Below are 20,771 nucleotides of genomic sequence, written 5' to 3'. Positions count from 1 at the left end.
TAAAAAATGATATTTTTAAGAAAAAAGTTCTACTGTGAATTAAACCGGAATACCTTGTGTAAAATACCCGTGAATATTTTACACGTTTTCCTTGCCAAGATGTTGATTTAGGTAGCGTTTTGATGAGTTTTTCTGAACCTGGAGTTGAAACAAATTACAGATCACATGGGCCAATTAAGTAAGTTTTGGGACTTAGATTTAGAATAAAGAACACTCGAATCAGTATAAAGATCAAATTGATCAAAAATCACAATTCACAAAACTAAAACTATTTGATCTTTTTTTTTTTATAAATTTATAGATTGCCTCTATAAAATGAAATGCATTACATAAAAATTAACAATGAATAAATAAATAATCAAAATCACGAACTGCAGCACTAGAACTTTTAATATTATATATATATATATATATATATATATGTAAACTCCGAAATTATTATAGACTCATAACAGTGGGTGAGTTTGGGCTTGAAAGATGCAGGCCTCACCAGCCCAACCTTGAGCTCATGACCCATATTGTAATGCCTGCAAGATGTAGGTTTCATTTACATAAAATGCTTTTGAATTGGTTCGAAACTACCTGGGATTTCTAAATTCACAGTGTTGAGTAGATTGATAATGTATGGATTTAAAATTAGTCTCACATGAAAAGCTTAAAAAACTTTCTTCAAATTAATAAATAGTACTGACATGCTTGTGAATTTGAAAAGTAGCCACGTATCCAATTGCTATTCTAAAATAGGAGTGTTTGTTCCAAATTTTGCATTCAGTTTTTCATTTTTGAATGCTCTCTCTCTCAATTTTTTGTCGGTCTAAATTACTAACAATTTAATAGTGTTCAGGGAATGTTTTTCAATATTGTTAACGCAGAAATTTAGAGACTTTTTTTTGTAGGCTGAGGAGTTTTGTCAAAATTCAGATGGCAAGGACAGACATTAGGGTACGCTTCAAAGTCTCATAAATTTACATTACTTCAAATTCGTCTTCAAGTTACTGCATCTACTTTAGCAATATTTTGTGACCAAAATAGATCAACAGGATTTGATGGTAAGTGGTGCGTTGTTAACTGTTCTTTTTTAAGATTTAGGTGTTTTATCTAGAATATTAAATGCACAATCTTTAATATAAAATTGTGTTTTGTATCATAGCTGTGATTCATATGGTGTTCCAAACTCTTAAGTTACTGGAGAGGTTATAATTCAACTATTTATATATTCTTAGTCGTATGTAATGAATGATGCTTCTCTGTGCAGCTGATATGTACCATTTAATGTGGGGCTTAGCTCTCAAATGTCTTTACAGCTCTCCGTCTCTGCTCACTGTTGTGGAATTTGGTTAGCGGCCTCTTCAAGGAAATGATGTGATTTTATATCTGTTTTCTTCTTCGAGAATGTCATGGAAGGTGTGGAGTTGTTCTGCTCGAGCAACTAACAATTTCTCAAATCTCTGTGTTGATTATGTAATTGATAAGAAGTGACTGATACTTATTTGCTTAATAACTTACATTTGTATATATTGTCTCAAGGTTTTTTGGTTTGAGCTCGTCCCATTTATATCATTTCATGTAACTTTATATTGGATAACTTGACATTGAATGTGAATTCTGAAGCCTCACCAATTGGTATTGCTCTCTGTTAATATTTGAAGATACACAAATTTGAAGTGGCAAATCAATTCTCATCCACTCATTACCCAGTAAATGAACAGGGGGCCATACAAGTGATTCTGAATCGGAAAATACTTCTATTTTACGTTCTCTTGATCCTAATAAGGCTTTGTTGAAAGTCAATGCAATGAGTATCGATATTAGCACTTCGGATGAGAATTTAGCCTCCCTCATTTCTGATACCATCTGTATGTAGCAGTTTGAACAACATTTAGTAGAAGCAACAAGAGCATCCCTCAGGATTGGTTCCATATTTGTGAATGAAGCTACTCTGGTTTTGTTCTTGAACAATATTTGTGTAGGTGTAATTATATAACCACTAGTAATCTTGCTAGTGCTTCAAGCTTTAAAATTTTTGCAAGCAACATGCGATTTTGATTAAAGAAGAGACATCAAAAGAAACCGGAGTTTGTTGTTCATCATCTGAGAATTGGCTTTCGTCAGCTAGTTCTCACTTTTACATTCCAAATTTCATAATTTTCTCCTCCAAAAATTGGGAAAAAAAAAAGTGTGTCATGCCTGGAAATGAGCCAGCACTGTTATTTTCTACTTGCAGTCTTCTGACAGCATTGCAGAAGGGAATCAATGGAACCGTTGAATGAGGCACGGATGGTGTTGAATCAGAAAATACTTCAATTAACAAGGCTTTGATTGAAGTCAATGCAACAAATACTGTTATAACAATTTTTTTTTTTTTTTTTTTTTTTTTTTTTTTTTGTCTACCAAATAATTCACATAATACTCTTGGAAAAAATTTGAAGTCAAAATGCTTTTTATTTTGGAAGGAGTGGAAAAATACCATTGAACCATATATCTTGGAGGTACATATAATTTTCTTGCTTCATATGATTGCTGTAGTTTTAAAATATAACTTCGGAAAATTAATGTTCCATATTCATCTTTTGCATGGTTGTTCTCAGGCCAAGAAAAACATTTAAAAAAAAAAAAGAAAAAAAAAAAAAGAAGTTAATTTCAAATGTGTATATATTATATAACGTTTGGTGTGCAGAAATGAAATGAAATGCAAGTGGGAATGGAATGAGAATGGGAATGGAATGGAATGGTCATTCTCATTCTATTGTTTGATTGTAAATATGAAATGTGTAGGAATGGAATGATAATAACAATTCTAGTGTTTGGTTGGATCAATTTAAAATTTAGAATGGAATAAATTTCTAATTGAATTCTCCAAAATATCTCTCTTAATAAGAAACAAATTAAATTAAATTAACAAAATGATATTCTCTAATAATTTTTTAAAAATAAATGGTGGCAATGGCGGTGGTGGATAGTGGAAAGCGGAAGTAGTGTAGGTGGTGGTGTTAGAAGGCGGCGGCGGTGGCAATGGTGAAAATTGGTGGTAGCGGTGGTGGTGGAAGGTGGCAATGGTGTTGATGGTAGGCGGTGGCAGTAGTGTGGTGGTTGTGGTGGAAGGAAATAGTGGTGTGACTATAGTGGTGGTGGAAGGCGGTGATGGAAGGTGGTGGTGGCGGTGGTGGAAGGTGGTGGCTGAAGGTGGTGTGGTGGCGGTGGTAAAAGGTGGTGGTGGTGGTGGAAGGCGGCGGAAGGCGGCAGTGGTGGTGGCGGTGGTGGAAGGTAGTGGTGGCGGTGGCGGTGGCGGAAGGTAATGGGTGATGACGAAAGGTAGTGGCGGAAGGTGGTAGTGGTGGTGGCGATGATGAAAGGTGGTGGTGGCAGTAGTGGGTGGTGGAAGGTGGTGGTGGTGGCGGCGATGGTGATGGTGGAAGGCTATGGGGGATGCGTTGGTGGTTGTTGAAGGCGGCGGCGGCGGCGGTGGTGGTGAAAGGTGGCGGTGGCTGTGGTGGAAGGCGGCGGCGGTGGTGAAGGTGGTGGTGGTAGTGAAAGGCGATAGCAGTGGTGGTGGCGGCAATGGTGAAAGGCGATGGCGGCGGTAGTGGTGGAAAGTGGTGGCGGTAGCGGTGGTGAAAGGCGACGGTGGTGGTTGCGGCAAACGGTGGTGGTAGCAGTGGTGAAAGGCGGCGGCGGCGGCGGTGGTGGAAAGTGGTGGGCGATGGTGAAAGTCAGTGGTGATGGAAGGCAGTGGTGGTGGTGGTGGTGGTGGTGGTGAAAGACGGAGATGATTGTGGTGGAAGGTAATGGTGGTTTTTAGACTTAGAATATGAGGGTGTTTTGGGAAGTCGATTTTTTAAAATAAATTACTTGGGAATGGAATGGCCATTCCATAGGTTTAGTTGTGGAAATGGATTTTCATTTCCAGGAATGAATTTTCATTCCAATGGAATGGCGATTCCCACTTTAAGTTACATACCAAACAAAGGAATGGTTAGAATGGGCATTCCATTCCTGCACACCAAACGTAACATAAGAGTAATAAGAACAAAGCCCATTAATGGGATGCTCCAGAATACCCAGTCAAAGACAACAGGGCTTATAGCCTAACCCAGCTAAAAGCCCAGCCCCAAATTTAAAAACATGACCGTTGGCTATATAAATCAGAAAGATTCGCAGAACTATGAACATGGCATCCCCTGCACAGCTATCAATCCAGAGGCTTAGGTGGAGATCGAAGAACGGGAAGCCGGCAATTCCCATTCCGAGACGGATGTGCCAAGCTGTAGCAGAGTGATAGGAACATGACATCAGTTTTAGTCTTACAGTGTCAGAGTGATAGAAGTAGCCTTGTAGCCCGTTAATGGGATGGTCCAGAAGACCCAGTCTTGATTTGCCCTTCATAGCCCTTCGTTTCCTATCAAACCAGATATGATAAACAACCGTCGCGAAGCACAATTTAGAGACAATAGCCCTGTAATTCGTTTGTTTGATCTTCCCCAATTTACCATTGCCATCCTCTAGGAGGGAAGAGTGTAGAAGGCACAACGTGTTTGTATAAATGACCCAAAGGGCTAACATAAGAGCATTGAAAGAAAAGATGGTCATGAGGTTCAGGTAAGCTCGCACATAGCTTACAGAGGTTGGGTGGACTTCTATGAGCCATAGGCTTGCCGTCCAAAGTAAATAATCGAGTGTGACATGCCATCCACAAAATCAAATTGTGCTTGGGAATGGAAGGTGGGGACAGTGAAGAGAATGGACCAAGTGAGCAACAATTGTCAAACCAAAAATTGGAAAGTAGTCCATTACCAATTTCAACCTTGATAAGAGGTTTGACGGTTGGTCGAAGCTGAAGTAGTTTCTTCCAGTTCCATCGGCATTGACCAGGAACAGTGTGTTGGGTTTTATATAAATAATCCACATGTAGAAATCAAGAATTTTACAAATAATTAAATAAAACATTTAGTCTCTTACTTGATTGATGATTAAATTGCAAATACCTTTGAGAATTCATTAGTGTCCTTTGAGATATCTGAAAAATAGAGCGCTTTACCCCCTTCTGAAAGTTGTCGATACGATAGGACTGAATAAGGGTTTTAAAACCCTTATATATAACAACAACAGGGAGGGACGGCTTCTCTACAAACAAGTATATCTAAGTCTCTCTTCCTATCATGGAAATTTAGATATCAATGGTTAGAATTAAATCACACCAAATAAGTTGGAAAACCACAATCCAACGGTATAAAACCATACTCCCAATTAGACCACCAAATTAGAAAGTACAACCCAATCCATCAAGTATCAATAATCACATTGCAATCCTATTTAAGAAAACGTAGTATATAGGACCATAAAATAATTTTTATTATTTAAATATATATATAAAAATTCCAACAATCTCCCACTTGGTCCATGCACTCTAAGTTTTATAAAATGACACTATGAATTGCAACACACTTTATAAAAGTCGAGTGGCCACTCATTTTTATTTAGAAAACACAATTATCGAAATTGATGGATTGAAACTTTAGAACACTCTTCTCCATAAATTTTCTCAATAGTGGATCATGAATGCGTAGACAAGTAATATATTAGTCTAAACAGTTTCATGGTCTCAAAACTGATTCTATCTAGGATTCAAGCAAATATAGTGGTTTTACTGTATTTCATGAGATATGCAAACTGCATGGGGTCTAAACGCACACCTCACTATCCGTCCTGCTTCATGCCATCGCGGTATGTCACCTGAACATATTACAGCAAACCGCCAACCTTCTGTTCAGTGTGAGGGTTTACCGATATGGAGCCAATCCCATATCTAGCCCAAGCTATCCATCCTACTTCATACCATCGCGGTATGTCACCTGAACATATTACAGCAAACTGCCAACCTTCTATTCAGTATGAGGGTTTACCGATATGGAGCCAATCCCATATCTAGCCCAAGCTATCCTCATGAAGTGTGAAAACTCCCACAGGCAAAATTTAATATTTATGTTTGGATTTACCAATGTGGTGTCAATCTCACATCTAATCCAAACAACCTCATGAGTGAAATACCACTCACAGACAAATCTTATATTTGGATTTACCGATATGGCGTCAATCTCATATCTAGCCTAAACAACCGTATGAGTGAATTATCACTCTCAGACAACTTTTAATAATTATTTTGGATTTATCGATGTGGTGTCAATCTCACATCTAACCCAAACAACCTCATGAGTGAAATATCACTCCAGACAAACATAATAGCACGTGCATAAACCATATATATCAAGATGATAATAATTATCCATCATAAATTTATTTTGGATGCAAATAACTGTCACCATAAGGCGTAAACTGGAGGAAAAATAACTGTCACCACAAGGCGTAAAGAAACTAACTGCAATGTAGCATATATAAAAGAAATACTGGACATTATAACATAATGACTCTCGAACACTTATCCGAATCATGTGCTTTATAAATACTTTATTATCTTTGGCTGAAGACTTTTAGTGAGAGAACATGTAACAATCTTTCTATAACCATATGGGGAATCTTAATAGTACTTAAACCTTAGCCTTTTCACGCTGGAAAATGTACTTTATGTCAATGGGCTTACTACGCTTGGTCACAGTTAAAATTTTTCATATACTTAATTAATATAAGCCTTTTGAGAAAGTCCAAATATTTCAGTAGCATAATCTATGTGGATTCTAAAGCCAAGGACATACTTTGCTTACCCATGTCCTTCATGTCAAAACTTTACATAAAATTCTTAATATCATGTATCACATGAATGTCATTGCTACCTTGCAAAATATCATCAACATATAGGACAAGGAAAACAAAATGACTCCCACTGAACTTGAGATATATGCATTTATCCATAACATTCTCTTTGAACTTACAATTAGTAACCATTGTATCAAAATTTTGGATACTAATGCTTTAAAACTTACTTAATCCATAAATGAGTGATAATGAAAGAATGACTCTTAAAAAGTCCTTTAATTAAGCTGGAGAAAATCTCAAAGAAATCAACATTTAACTTTTGCTTAAGCAGTTGGCCATCAATTTTTGTCTTATATCTACCAGATATCTCAAAATTACCAACTACAGCATACTTCCAAGCTCTAGAAAATCTCCAAAGCTAAAATGGCTTAGGAACTAGATTGGAAACTGAAAGAAAGGTCTGCAAAGGAGAAATAACTGAAAGAGTAGGAATATGAGCTTTAATTGAAACCACTAAAGAAAGTGGAATGAAGCCTGGAATAAATAGAATAGATGCTGAAAATACCTTTCTGCAAAAAGAAATTACAATATTTTAAACTCCCACTGGATTCACCACTCTCATTAAATATGCATGACATATTCCAATAATCTCCATAGGTCTACAGGACAGTAAAATCTCGAATTCTTTAATCTTTCAAGATGTCTAATAAAATAATTATTGGTAATGTGAGTATTAAGCTCCTTAATATCTGCATTATATAACTATGTCTCTATAAGATATCCTTACACTTTCTATTTTCTGCAACTTTATTTTGTTCAGGAAAACTAGAAATGGTGTATTGTGACACAATGTCCTACTCTTTAAGTATGTATTGAAAATACTACTATTTACACCCTCATTTATCATTCTCCTGTTAAAACTCACCACCTTAGTCTGATCTTAAAACCATAATCTTTATACCAACTACTTTCAACTTTAGTCTAGTAGATTTTACACACATCAAGTGCTTCGGACCTCTGGTGGATTAAGTACACAATCATACCTTAAGAACCAATCAATGAAGACAATGAAATACCTTTGTTGCAAACGAGTTACAATAAGAAATGGACCATAAATGTCGGTATAAATATAGTCTAAAAACCAAATGACCGACTAGCCTCAAAATTGCGTTTCTTAGCATTTGTCCTTTGACACAACCAACGCATAAAATTTGTAGCCTAATAATCTCATCCTTGACCAAGCGTTCAAATCTCTTTTGAGAGACATTCCCCAATATCCTATGCATAACATAGATGAATCATCTCTGACCAAAATAAGATTTTATTCGGATGGTATCGAGTCAATTGAAAAACAAGAAGCAAGTAGGATTACACCCGAATCCATCCATCATGTTTATACCTATATTTTTACCAAGTTAGGCTCAAATATTAATATGACAATTTTCTTTCTTGCTTTATTTTCTTTTCACCACAATAACCTTTCTTTTGATGTCCTTTTATTTCTACAAGATCAACATTTATCATTGCATGATCAATGTTTTTATTATGTTTAGCCTTATTCACTTTCTTGCCGCCTAGTTTCTTCATGAAACTATTCTTATTATCACCGTAAGATAAGCTGACTCAGTTTTAACACCCTTGAGTCGTTTCCATTCAATAACACAAAATGCTAACAGCTGGTTAATGCCACATTTAACTTCTTGTGAATTATAATTCACCTTGAAAAGCTGAAAAAACCTAAGCAAAGAATAGATCACCATGTGGACTAATTAACTTATTAACAAATATGATTCTCTACTACCTCAGATCATTAACCATCTCACACATCTTATAGATGTACTCTCTCACTGAACCATTATCATCATATCTCACTAACATAATCCATGTCAGATAATAGTATTGTAGTTACTTCTTAATACCCATTAACTCTTTCTTGATCAAATCAAGAAGCTTCTTGGCAGTATCAAAACTAGAATACCACCCTGAATAGTATCACCAATAGAAGTATAAATTAATCTAATGGCATGGTAATACCTGTAGTTCACTTAAAAAAAATGCAACAACTTTTCTACCTAAGAAGACAATGCACTGGGCATATGGGTATCTTTCTAAAACAACAGACACGTAGTCCAAGAAATCCAATATAGTATCAAAACATGTCTTCTAGGTAATATAATTTTAACCATTCAATGGTTCAATCCCTATGAGCTATCTTTAAATTGCGGAAGCGTCTGTAACCAGAATAAATGTTATATTGAATAACACCACATAAACAACATATAAAACAATATGTCATACTTCAGGGATTATTACTTTAATTCGTGCTTGGGGTTTTAAGCCGAATTTCTCAGGGTGTTTTACTATGTGCAAAACTGTCCACCCTGTGGGAACAAATAAAATGTCATCTAAAAATCACATTTTGGCAGAATTTTAGATTTTACTTTACCTCCTAAACCTGTGATAAAATATCACATAGACCTATTTGATTATAATTGAATTATTGCTAAACACTTCCACTACTTTTTGGCGAGAGGGTTATTTAGTTATAATTCAAGTACTCTCAAATATTATACTCACTTATCCCACACTAAGACATTGATCACCTTTTGGCAGAATAAACGCCCTTATGTAAGTAAGTGCACTGTAAAACCTCAATAAGACCAATGCCTTAAAAATTTAATAAAATAATAACCTCCATGAGCGTGTCACCTTTTGGCAGGCAGCACCCACTTTAGCTATTACCTTTGAAACGGTCACTTTACCAGTCTTCCTAAACCCCAAGGAAAAACCTAAATTGAAGTTCCATTTATTTAAGTTAAACAAATTCTTTATAATGCACATAAACTAAACCCAAATATTATGGAACACTTGATTAATTTCACTGTAATATAAATGGCTTTAATACAAATAAAATAAAGCCCCCTCATACATCTTAAGAAATTACAGTGAATAATATAATAATAACATGCACATCAATCAAGATTTAAAAATCTTAATTCTATATATACTATAATTAAAATAAAATAACTAAACCGTGATGCATTTATATTATATATCCGACAAACAATTTAAAGTACTTTGAATTTTTAAATCAATCAAGTTAATATTGCTTGCTTATGGCATTTAAACCCCATAGATTTTTCAAGTTAAAGCTGACTTGTATATGTAATACAATCTTAAGAACATCTATATCATTTATTATTCACTATTCATGAATAAACCATTTGTTCACAATACTGTCATTCAAACAATTTAATTGATGATAAAATTTTAAAGAAAATTTCTATTCAACTATTCTTTGATATCGATCAACTAATTACTATACATATATTCGAACTTGAATTGAATATCATATTGATTAAATGTTCAATTAGTTCACCATAAATCAATCAATCATATCACATATATTTACATACTGAATATATACCCAAAACAATAAGAGAAATAATCTACGAATTGACATCTCAAATACCATGAAATGAATCATCATATGTGTGTAAAGTAACTTTATATTTGTGAATCTACAAGCTTCACCCGTGAGTATCTCATCAAAATCAAATTCTAAGTTAGTGTGTAGATGCATACATATTTACCATTACATTTAAAGTATTCACTATTCAATTGTGCACAATATAATATTATTTAAAAATTCATGTTCAATAGCCTCATTGCTTACACACCACTGTATTTATTTATTTTAAAATAATTTATTTTTATATATACATATACAATCGAGTATATATATATATATCTCTATATTGTGAATACAAAATTATTTAATTGCGCAAGAAATTAGAAAATACAAAATTGATCTAAAATAAACCTGATTAAAATAAATAAAGCATTTGTTTTCTTTTCTAACATGGAATCGGCATTGACTTTTCAAATGAGATTGTGAATCTCGTACTCAAACAGGAGGATGAAACATTAGAATTGTACATATGTATCTCGTTCGGCGTGCATGACTTAATAAAGAAACAAATTATAAATCATTGCATAACAGATTATGGTACATAAGGAGCACGTGATTCATTGTATAACAAAGACAAAGACAAACTGATGAATTGTTTTCCTCGTTCGGCGTGCTTAAGCCATGATATATATACATGATAGCAATTAAAACAAAACTTTTATGTTACATATCCGAATGAACCAGTATAAACACTGAGGAGGCCCAGGATGACATGGGCCGGATATGACTTGCAAACACGACATCCGGTCCGAATAGCTGGGTCGGCCCATAAAAAGACACTGCCATATGGGCCGACCGCGAATAAGCCCATAAAAGGTGACCAGGACTTATGGAGGAACAGGCCCAGATCCAGAACCCGTCAATATTTGTAAATATCTATAAATCGGAGAAGGAATGAAAAGGGGGGGGAGATATATTTTTTTTTTTTAATGGAAAATGTAAGAATTCTAGAGAGAGAAAGAGAGTATGAATTTCTTGCATCTTCAATTGGCGCCGTCTGTGGGAATCGCACGGAAGTTTGGTTGATCAATGAGGAATATCGAGTGGATTCAGACCAATTCGGTTGATCGAGACTCGATCTTTGGGAGTTGGATCCAGATCTGAGCGATTGTGACCTACTCTGGAGGAATTTCAGTTCTTGAAGCTTTGGCAGAAGTGGCTTCAGATCTACGCAACAACGAGTTGTTCGATTGTGGCAGGATCTGACGGATTTAGAGTTCAGACAATTCAGATCTCGTCAACGGTGAGCATAATTCGGAGAATTCGAAACCAGATCTGAAAAATTCCCACTCACGAAGCTCGGATCTACTCGCGAACTTGAGATTAATGCCTTTACTCCGTTCAGGAATAATGATAGGTGAAAGCTCCAATCCGATGGAGGCTGTCCAGCAAACAAAGCTTGAGGAATTGATGAACTTGATTGAAGCTCTCAAAAAAGAGAATGCAGAATTGAAAGCTGGAATGCAACATCAGCAAATACCTGCGGTTTCGCATCCACTTCCGGTCAGTGAAGGAGGTGTTCAATCTAATATCGCGCGTCAAGGCGAGCAGGACGAGAACAATCAGTCAGCTCACCACCGTGATGAAAGGATGATGGACAATTTGCCGCCAAATGTTCGTCGAGTTGAGGATCACGAGGGATCGACTCACGTTGATCCGCGACATGAGCAGATTAGACGGAATGAAGCCATAACCTTCGATCCGCATCGGGAAAGGTTCGACCGAGAGGAAGTGATAGAGGTTGATCGCCGTCGAGTAGCGTCGCCTTGGCAAAGAGAGTTCATAGAGGAACGGTCGTTCGATCCGTCTTACCGGCCCTCCATGGCTACTATCACTCATCGCGGTTCGGAGGGCAGAACCGTAACTCACAGAGCTACCGCTGGACTCCAGAGAGAGAATGAAGCTCTCCGATCCGCAGCTCGGACGGTTGATTCACCATTCACCGACGAGATCTTGAATGCCCCGCATCCAAGGAAGTTTGCTATGCCAGTCTTTATTCTGTTTGACGGAACAACCGATCCGATCGATCATGTGTACCATATCCAGTTGAAAATGGCCCTGAATACGGAAAACGACTCTTTAATGTGCAAATGTTTCCCTACAAGCCTAGCCGGACCGGCGCTCAGCTGGTTCAAAAACTTGCCTAGGAGCTCCATTGGTAGCTTCAGAAACCTGTGCGATCGGTTCATAAGCCAGTACTATGGGAACAAGCGTCCGCCGAAGGACATCTCGAGCCTATTCACGATGAAGCAGCACAAAGATGAACGTCTCCAGGCTTTTCTTACCAGGTTTAATCTCACTAAGAGTATGGTGATCGAATGCCACCCTTCTAAAGCAGTTCAAGCCTTCAAGTTAGCCATGACACGTGGAACTCCGTTTCACACCAGTCTGGTAGTGAACACGCCGACGACTATGGATGAACTCAATGAAAGAGCCGATGGCTTTGTGCGCCTAGAAGAAGAGGAGGCAGCTAATGCTCGGACAGCGTCGCTCGTGTCGACCGAGAAAAAGTCCAAGGCAAAGATCAGGCAGAAGCAGGCTCAGCCGCAACGTCAGACCTCCTGGAAGGCAGAAAAAAGGTCCAGGGAGGAAGAGCTGATTACTCCGCTGAAAGTCACTCTGGCGAGGCTATATCAGGAGAACAAAGATAAGTTTCATCCACCACTGCCAATTAGGCAACCCCTCGAACAGAGGGATCAGACTAAACATTGTGCTTTCCATTCCGATTTCGGTCATCAGACTAACGAATGCAGGAACTTGAGGAGGCAAGTGGAGATGTTGATAGCTAGAGGGGAGTTCGCGAGTTATGTTCAAGGCTCGGCGATAGAGCAGAATCGACCGGTGGAACAAATAAAAAGGAGTCATAAACAAAGCTCCCACAATTCACAACCAGTTCGTATAATCAATGCTATCCATGGTCGACCCAAGCCTAGCGAAGAGTCAGATGAGCTACTCCGAGCGCGCCTACGGCAGGCGCAGATGAAGAAAAGGATCAGCAGTGTAAATACTCTACACCAGCAGAACCCGTCGATGCAGATAAAGTTCGACTGGACAGACCTGCAGCGTGTTCAACTCCCCCATGAAGACCCGTTGGTAGTCAGTTTGACAGTGGCGGACTGCTTGGTGCGCAGAGTTCTGATTGATCCCGGGAGCAGTGCGAATGTCATGCCGAGGGACACATTTGATCGGCTCGAGATTAAACCAGAGAGGCTCAAGCCCACTGGAAATCCCCTGTTAGGGTTCGATGGCAAGAGGGTGGAGCCCGTCGGAATGGTGGAAGTAGAAGTTCAAGCTGCAGAACGGGCTCTTATGGAAACTTTTGTAGTTGTAGAAATTCACCCCTCGTATAATCTCATAATGGGAAGAGGATGGATTCACAGAATCCAAGGTGTACCCTCAACTCTGCATCAGGTCATGAGGTGCCTCGGACCCGATGGAAATAAAGTGATAGACATTCGGGGGGATCAGGTTGCAGCCAAAGAGTGTTATTCCGTCACACTAAAGTATGCTGGGAAAGGGAAGGCGTCCGTCCGACCGGCAAGCCCCAGATAGCAATTACAGGAACCTCCGCCCGAGCAAAACAGGGTGGAGGAGTCAGTTGACTTGACCGAAGAGCTCATTCTGGATGTGCAGATCGATCAGTCTAGGCCAGAACGAACTACCAGAGTAGGAATAAGACTGACCAGAGAAGAACAGCAAGAGCTAGTGGACTTCTTGTCCCACAATGCCGACATATTTGCATGGAGTCACCTAGACATGCCTAGAATTAATCCCTCCGTATCCTGTCATTCCCTGAATGTCAATCCCAATTTCAAACCAGTGAAACAGAAGCAACGAAGATTTACTCCAGAACGCAATCAAATCATAGCGGAAGAAGTCGATAGGCTGCTTGATGCGGGATTTATCAGAGAAGTGCACTACCCTGATTGGTTGTCCAACGTCGTTGTCGTGCAGAAGAAGAATGGGAGATGGAGAATATGCATTGATTTCACCAATTTGAACAAAGCCTGTCCGAAGGACAGCTTCCCGCTGCCTAAGATTGATCAAATGGTGGATGCCACCACCGGGTATGAGCGTTTAACCTTTCTGGACGCTTATTCAGGTTATAATCAGATCCCTATGGACCCAGCAGATGAAGAAAAAACTTATTTTGTAACCGAGCGAGGAACATACTGCTACAAAGTTATGCCTTTCGGACTAAAGAATGCGGGAGCAACTTATCAAAGACTTGTTAGCAAAATTTTTAAGAATCAAATGGGAAAGATTGTGGAAACCTATATTGATGATATGGTGGTAAAGAGTAGGAAGAAGGATGATCATCTGAAGCATTTGCAAGATGTATTTGATGTACTGAAGCGATATGGGATGAGGCTCAATCCAACCAAGTGCTCGTTCGGTGTGAGTTCCGGTCAGTTTTTGGGACACGTGGTCAACCGCAGAGGCATCGAAGTTAGCCCCGCTCAAGCAGAGGCTTTGATTAAGAATGCCGAGCCAAAGACGATCAGAGAGGTGCAAGCCCTCACAGGACGAATAGCTGCATTAAGTCAATTCATTTCAAAATTGTCAGATCACTGCAAGCCGTTCTTTGACACAATTCGGAGCCATGGAAGGCAGGTCTGGGGGGATGAACAACGACAAGCATTGACTCATTTGAAGGAATATATGCAGAATCCACCAGTCCTGTCAGCCCCGGATCCAGAAGAAAAGTTATTTCTATATCTTGGAGTATCTGGTGTCGCAACAAGTGCCGTTCTGATTCGTTGCAAGGAAGGGGTGCAATACCCGGTATTTTATGTAAGCAAAACAATGACAGAGGCAGAACAAAGATACTCAAAGGCCGAACGGGTGATACTTGCACTTGTAAATGCAAAAAGAAAGTTGAGGCATTATTTCGAATCCCACCCTATAGCTGTTCTAACAACTTTTCCAATCAGAACGCTTATGCACAAGCCAAAGCTCTCGGGCAGAATGACAAAGTGGGCCATAGAGTTGAGTTCATTTGACATAACGTATGAGCCGAGAACAGCTGTCAAAGGGCAAGCGGTAGCCGATTTCCTGCTAGAATGTGATTCCGAGGATACGGAAGAAGACCTTAGATGCGGCTCTTGGAAACTTTTTGTGGATGGCTCCTCTAACCAGATGGGGGCTGGAATTGGGGTCAAACTGCAAACCCCAGAGGGTACTTCTTTGAGTCAAGCACTCAGACTTGAGTTCCGAGCCACCAATAATGAAGCGGAATACGAGGCGTTGCTAAATGGGTTAAAGTTGGTCAGAGAGCTACAGGTCAAAAGTTTGACTGTGTATAGTGACTCGCAGTTGATTGTTCGGCAGGTAAATGGTGAGTACGCGACCAAGGATGACACGATGGGGGCATATCGTTCTGCCGTTCTGCATAAAGCCAAGGACTTTGCAAAAATTGAATTCATACAGTTACCGAGGGAACAGAATGCAGATGCGGACCGGTTAGCATGTAGTGCTTCGAGTTCTGGTGAAACATTGGCGAGGGTGATTCCAATAGGAATATTGACCTAGCCATCTATTTTCGAAGAACCCTTGGACTCTGACCCTTGGCAAGTCAACGTCATACCGTATGAACCGAGTTGGATTGACCCCATCATTACTTATATTCGAGATGGCGTTTTGCCTATGCAAAGAGATGAAGCTAGGAAACTCAAAAAGAATGCTGCAAAGTACGCCATCGTGCATAACCAGCTGTACAGAAGATCCTACTCTGGCCCATACTTGAAGTGTGTCACCCCCGCGGAGTCACAGCAGGTATTGCGAGCTATTCATGAGGGTGTGTGTGGCAATCATTCTGGGGGAAGATCGTTAGCGCATAAAGCAATGACACAAGGGTATTTCTGGCCAAACATGTCAAGAGATGCGGAAGAGTTCTCTCGAAGGTGCGATAAATGCCAACGATATGGACCATTGATCCACCAACCACCTGAAGAATTGCACGTAATGGCCTCGCCATGGCCTTTCGCGCAATGGGGGATGGATGTGGTCGGTCCTCTGCCAACTGCAAGAGCTCAGAACAAGTATGTGTTACTGGCCACGGATTACTTCACTAAGTGGGTGGAAGCAGAACCATATCCTAGCTGGACTCAGACTCATGTGAGACGATTTATTTGGAACAATATTATCTGCCGTTTCGGCGTTCCAAGATCAATAGTCATGGATAATGGCACGAACCTCGACAGCAGGCAAGTAAGAGAGCTGCTGGAGGAGTATGGAATCAACCAGAAGTTGGCTGCAGTAAGTCATCCTCAGGCCAACGGACAAGCAGAAATCACAAACAGAACCATTTTCGCCTGCATTAAGAAGAAGCTGGAAGACCATAAAGGGAAGTGGTTGGATGAGCTCCCGAACGTCCTATGGGCTTACAGAACCACCCCCAGGCGGCCGACTGGGGAGAGCCCGTTTGGAATGGCATATGGTACCGAGGCAGTTATACCGGTTGAGCATTTGGTCCCCACTATCAGAAGCTTAGCATGGAGTCGAGATCAGAACGACAAGATGTTAAGATTGAACCTCGATATGATAGACGAAAGGAGGGACGCTGCAGCTATAAGGTTAGCATCGTATCAGCAAGTATTGGCGAATAGTCACAACAAAAGAGTAAAACACAGGGATTTTGCCCCTGGCGATCTGGTTCTGAAAAGAAAGGTGGGGATGGTCAAAAAAATGATGCCACCCTGGGAAGGCCCATACAGAATTGCAGAAGTCATAGGCAAGGGAGCATATACGTTGGAAACCATGGCGGGAAGGTTGGTCAGCAAGCCCTGGAACGCCACGTCTCTGAAGAGGTACTACCAATAAAAGCTAAGTTTCGGCTTTAATTGGATGTTATTTGTTGTCAATCAAGTACTTATGAATGTGCAAATTACTGAAGTTTACAAAAATAACTTTCCTTTCCAATGGCTTGCTAAAAATTTAAAGCCAAGTGGCAAGTGGCATTCTAGCCGAGCGCCAGGCACTTAAGCAAGATAAGTGGCAGCTGGCACCATAAGCCGAACGCCAGACACTTGCTAAAAATTTAAAGCCAAGTGGCAAGTGGCATTCTAGCCGAGCGCCAGGCACTTAAGCAAGATAAGTGGCAGCTGGCACCATAAGCCGAACGCCAGACACTTGCTAAAAATTTAAAGCCAAGTGGCAAGTGGCATTCTAGCCGAGCGCCAGGCACTTAAGCAAGATAAGTGGCAGCTGGCACCATAAGCCGAACGCCAGACACTTGCTAAAAATTTAAAGCCAAGTGGCAAGTGGCATTCTAGCCGAGCGTCAGGCACTTAAGCGAGATAAGTGGCAGCTGGCACCATAAGCCGAACGCCAGACACTTGCTAAAAATTTAAAGCCAAGTGGCAAGTGGCATTCTAGCCGAGCGCCAGGCACTTAAGCAAGATAAGTGGCAGCTGGCACCATAAGCCGAACGCCAGACACTTGCTAAAAATTTAAAGCCAAGTGGCAAGTGGCATTCTAGCCGAGCGCCAGGCACTTAAGCAAGATGAGTGGCAGCCGGCACCATAAGCCGAACGCCAGACACTTGCCATAAACAAACACACGGCAAAGTTAATATAAAAGAAGAGAGAGAAAAGGTATATATGTATTGAAAATAGGTTGAACAGAGCACAACACAAAGGAAAAAAGGAAAAAGAGTTTTGTCATTTCATTCATAATAAGCATTGAGTTTACAAAAAATGAGATATCCATCGTTACAAAAAGGTATGGAATCGAAGAGTCCGGAGGAGCCCTAGCTAGCTGCCTCAGTACCGACAGCATCCTGGTTGTGCCGACCCGCCTCCTCGGACCCATCAGCCGTCTCACCCTCACGAGGTGGGGAATCAAGATGAATGACAGAATCGTTCGGCTGGGGCTCAACGTCAGCAGTGGCTATGGGAGGTACCACAGTTGACGATTGAGGAGCGGTCAGAGGCAGAGCGGTAGGAGGAGCTGTAATGATCCTTGAGGAAGCAATGTCCTGGCACTCATCAAATATGCGCTCCGCTTCGGTGGGTTCTGGGTCGACATAGACCCCCAGAGGGTCGATCCCTAAATCCTTGTCGACCTCATCTGGAGTGGAGCTGGTCTGTCCCTCATCCGGAACTCGGTCGGAGAAACCTTCTCGGAATCCTTGAGCATATCTAAGAGCACCGACCCTTGAGAACCGAGCATGAAGAGCCAGCATCCTACCGTTCACTCTGCTGATCGCATCAATCAGAGCGGTACGCTCGTCCAGAGCTCTCTTCTCAAAAGCCATCCGAGCAGACTGTTCATCAGCCAGAAGGCGCTGGAGCTCTGCCTTTTCGTCTCTGATTGAATCACGCTCAGTCTGCCAGACGCTCTTTTCAAGCTGGAGGGCATCCTTCTCATCCTGAAGAGAGTCGTTCTCCTTCTTCAGGACATCTCTCTCTTGTTCAGTTTTTTCAAGCCGAGCCAGTACCTCAGTATTCTTGATGGCGAGAAGGTCGTTTTCTTTATTAGCCACCTCCAGGCTATCAGAAAACTTACGAGCCCTGGCGCTCCCCATCTCTACCTGGTTCTGCATAGCCATCATTCCGAACAATGTCTGCATAGATGTACATTAATAACGGTTAAGCCAATAGTCAGGTCGGGCGAAGGCAAGACCAAATAATATGAGAGAATTTATGAGTTGGAAAATAAAAGTCACCTCCATAGCAGCCTCAAGGTCTTTAGGAGTCCACATGCTCCTATAGTACGCCATGGCGGTCTGGCCATCCTTCAGCATGGTCTCGTTCGGTTTCACGAACGTCCCATCCGTTCGGGTGTACCGAGGGGCCCATGGTGGTAAGGTGGGAGAGAGAAGGGGGGCCTGAAGCAGAAGCAGAGGCACCAGCTGCAATAGGCCCGGAGGGGGCAGGAGCTCTGATCGGGCGATGCAAGAGAGCACCCGGCCCGGAGACCCGGGTCCTTCTTATGAGAGGTTCCTCCTCAGGATCGATTCCACTGTCAGGATGAGGCCTTTTGCCTCGTTCTTTGTCCCGAGCGCCCCCCGCGGCAGCAGGGGCTGTGGTAATTTGGGGAGACGCGCTCGGGTTGGCAGCAGGGGTGCTGACAGCAGAGTTAATAGCCACCGTGCTCGGGGTAGTGTCAGAGATGGTGGCTGAGGAAGAAGCTGATGCTGGAGAGGAGGTTGCCCCAGCAGCAGGAGTGGCTGGGGGAGTATTTTTCTTCCTGCCAAAAGAAGGAATCTGAAGCCTGCTCATGTTGTAGCCGAGGGATGAGAGCGCTAGGAGGTTGTCTGAAGTGAGGAGGTCTGAGCAGGAAGGAATATCGTTCAGAACATATTTCTTCAAGTAATTACTCCTATCCCTGCAAACACTGTAGCTCAAGTCATCACAAGGTATTCCTAAGGAACGGCATAAGAAAGTACAAAAGCGGGGAACGCATGTTTCGCAGGGGCAATCATGTTTGTGAGATTTGAATTTCTTATATGAGGAAACAGAACAGACGCCAAAGGCGCTCGGGATTGGGTAACCCTCCGCAGCCGGCGAAGACCAAGCCCCACTAATGCCCACGATATTATCCCTCTAACCCTTTTCAGATTTTATTGTGTCCGTACATATGGACATCTTCTCGAACGGGTAGAGGTGGTAGAAGGGCTCGTTAGTTCGGATCTTACTGACCTTATAACACAGAAGAAGATCTATGATGTCAAGGTCCAGATTTCTGTCACGCATCAACAGAAGCATAACGGATATGATTCTAAAGAAATTGGGGTTTACCTGCAGGGGGGATATCCCCAGTCTATTGAAGACATAACTAAAGAAAGGGTGCAGAGGGAACCTAACGACATTCAATTGAAGGTTCGTGAATAAGACTTCGCCGGGCAGGAGGCCGGCACCGGTCATAATATTAACATCCTTAGGGCAAACCCTAACTTCGATGTCGTCAGGAAGTCTAAGTCTCATACGAAGAACATCTAGATCTACAACCATGGTGGAAGTGTTTGAAGGATCTAAAAGGGGTAAAAAGAAGCCTGCCGAAAGTAAAAAGGAACAAAACTAACCTCTGAGGTAGAGAGCAACAAAGAGCACTGCAAGATCGCTGGAAGAATGACTCTTGAAGGATTTCACCAGAAAAAGCTTAGCACTGTTCTAAAAAGAGAGAGATTTGACTGATGATGGAGACGGTAAAAAGGCGTGAAGAGGTATTCTAGAACCTTATAAAGGCGAGGGGGACCCGAGGGCCGAAGCGTCAGGAAGGCGAGAAATTCATCGAGCCCCGGAACATTGATTCTGGATCTGACCGTCCGTTCCCCCACGTGGTTTTCTCGAGCCGTCAACGTCATGATAAGACGCCTTCAATAATTACCCCCTTATTAAATAAGGGGCAATTATGGGGGCAGTTGAGGAGGCCCAGGATGACATGGGCCGGATATGACTTGCAAACACGACATCCGGTCCGAATAGCTGGGTCGGCCCATAAAAAGACACTGCCATATGGGCCGACCGCGAATAAGCCTATAAAAGGTGACCAGGACTTATGGAGGAACAGGCCCAGATCCAGAACCCGTCAATATTTGTAAATATCTATAAATCGGAGAAGGAATGAAAAGGGGGGGGGGGGGAGA

Source organism: Cornus florida, unplaced genomic scaffold, assembly GCF_030987335.1.
Source record: "Cornus florida cultivar Cherokee Brave unplaced genomic scaffold, ASM3098733v1 CherokeeBrave_3.0.0_Hap2_Chr03, whole genome shotgun sequence".
In the NCBI taxonomy this organism is placed as follows: domain Eukaryota; kingdom Viridiplantae; phylum Streptophyta; class Magnoliopsida; order Cornales; family Cornaceae; genus Cornus; species Cornus florida.
This window is presented reverse-complemented; position numbering follows the sequence as displayed.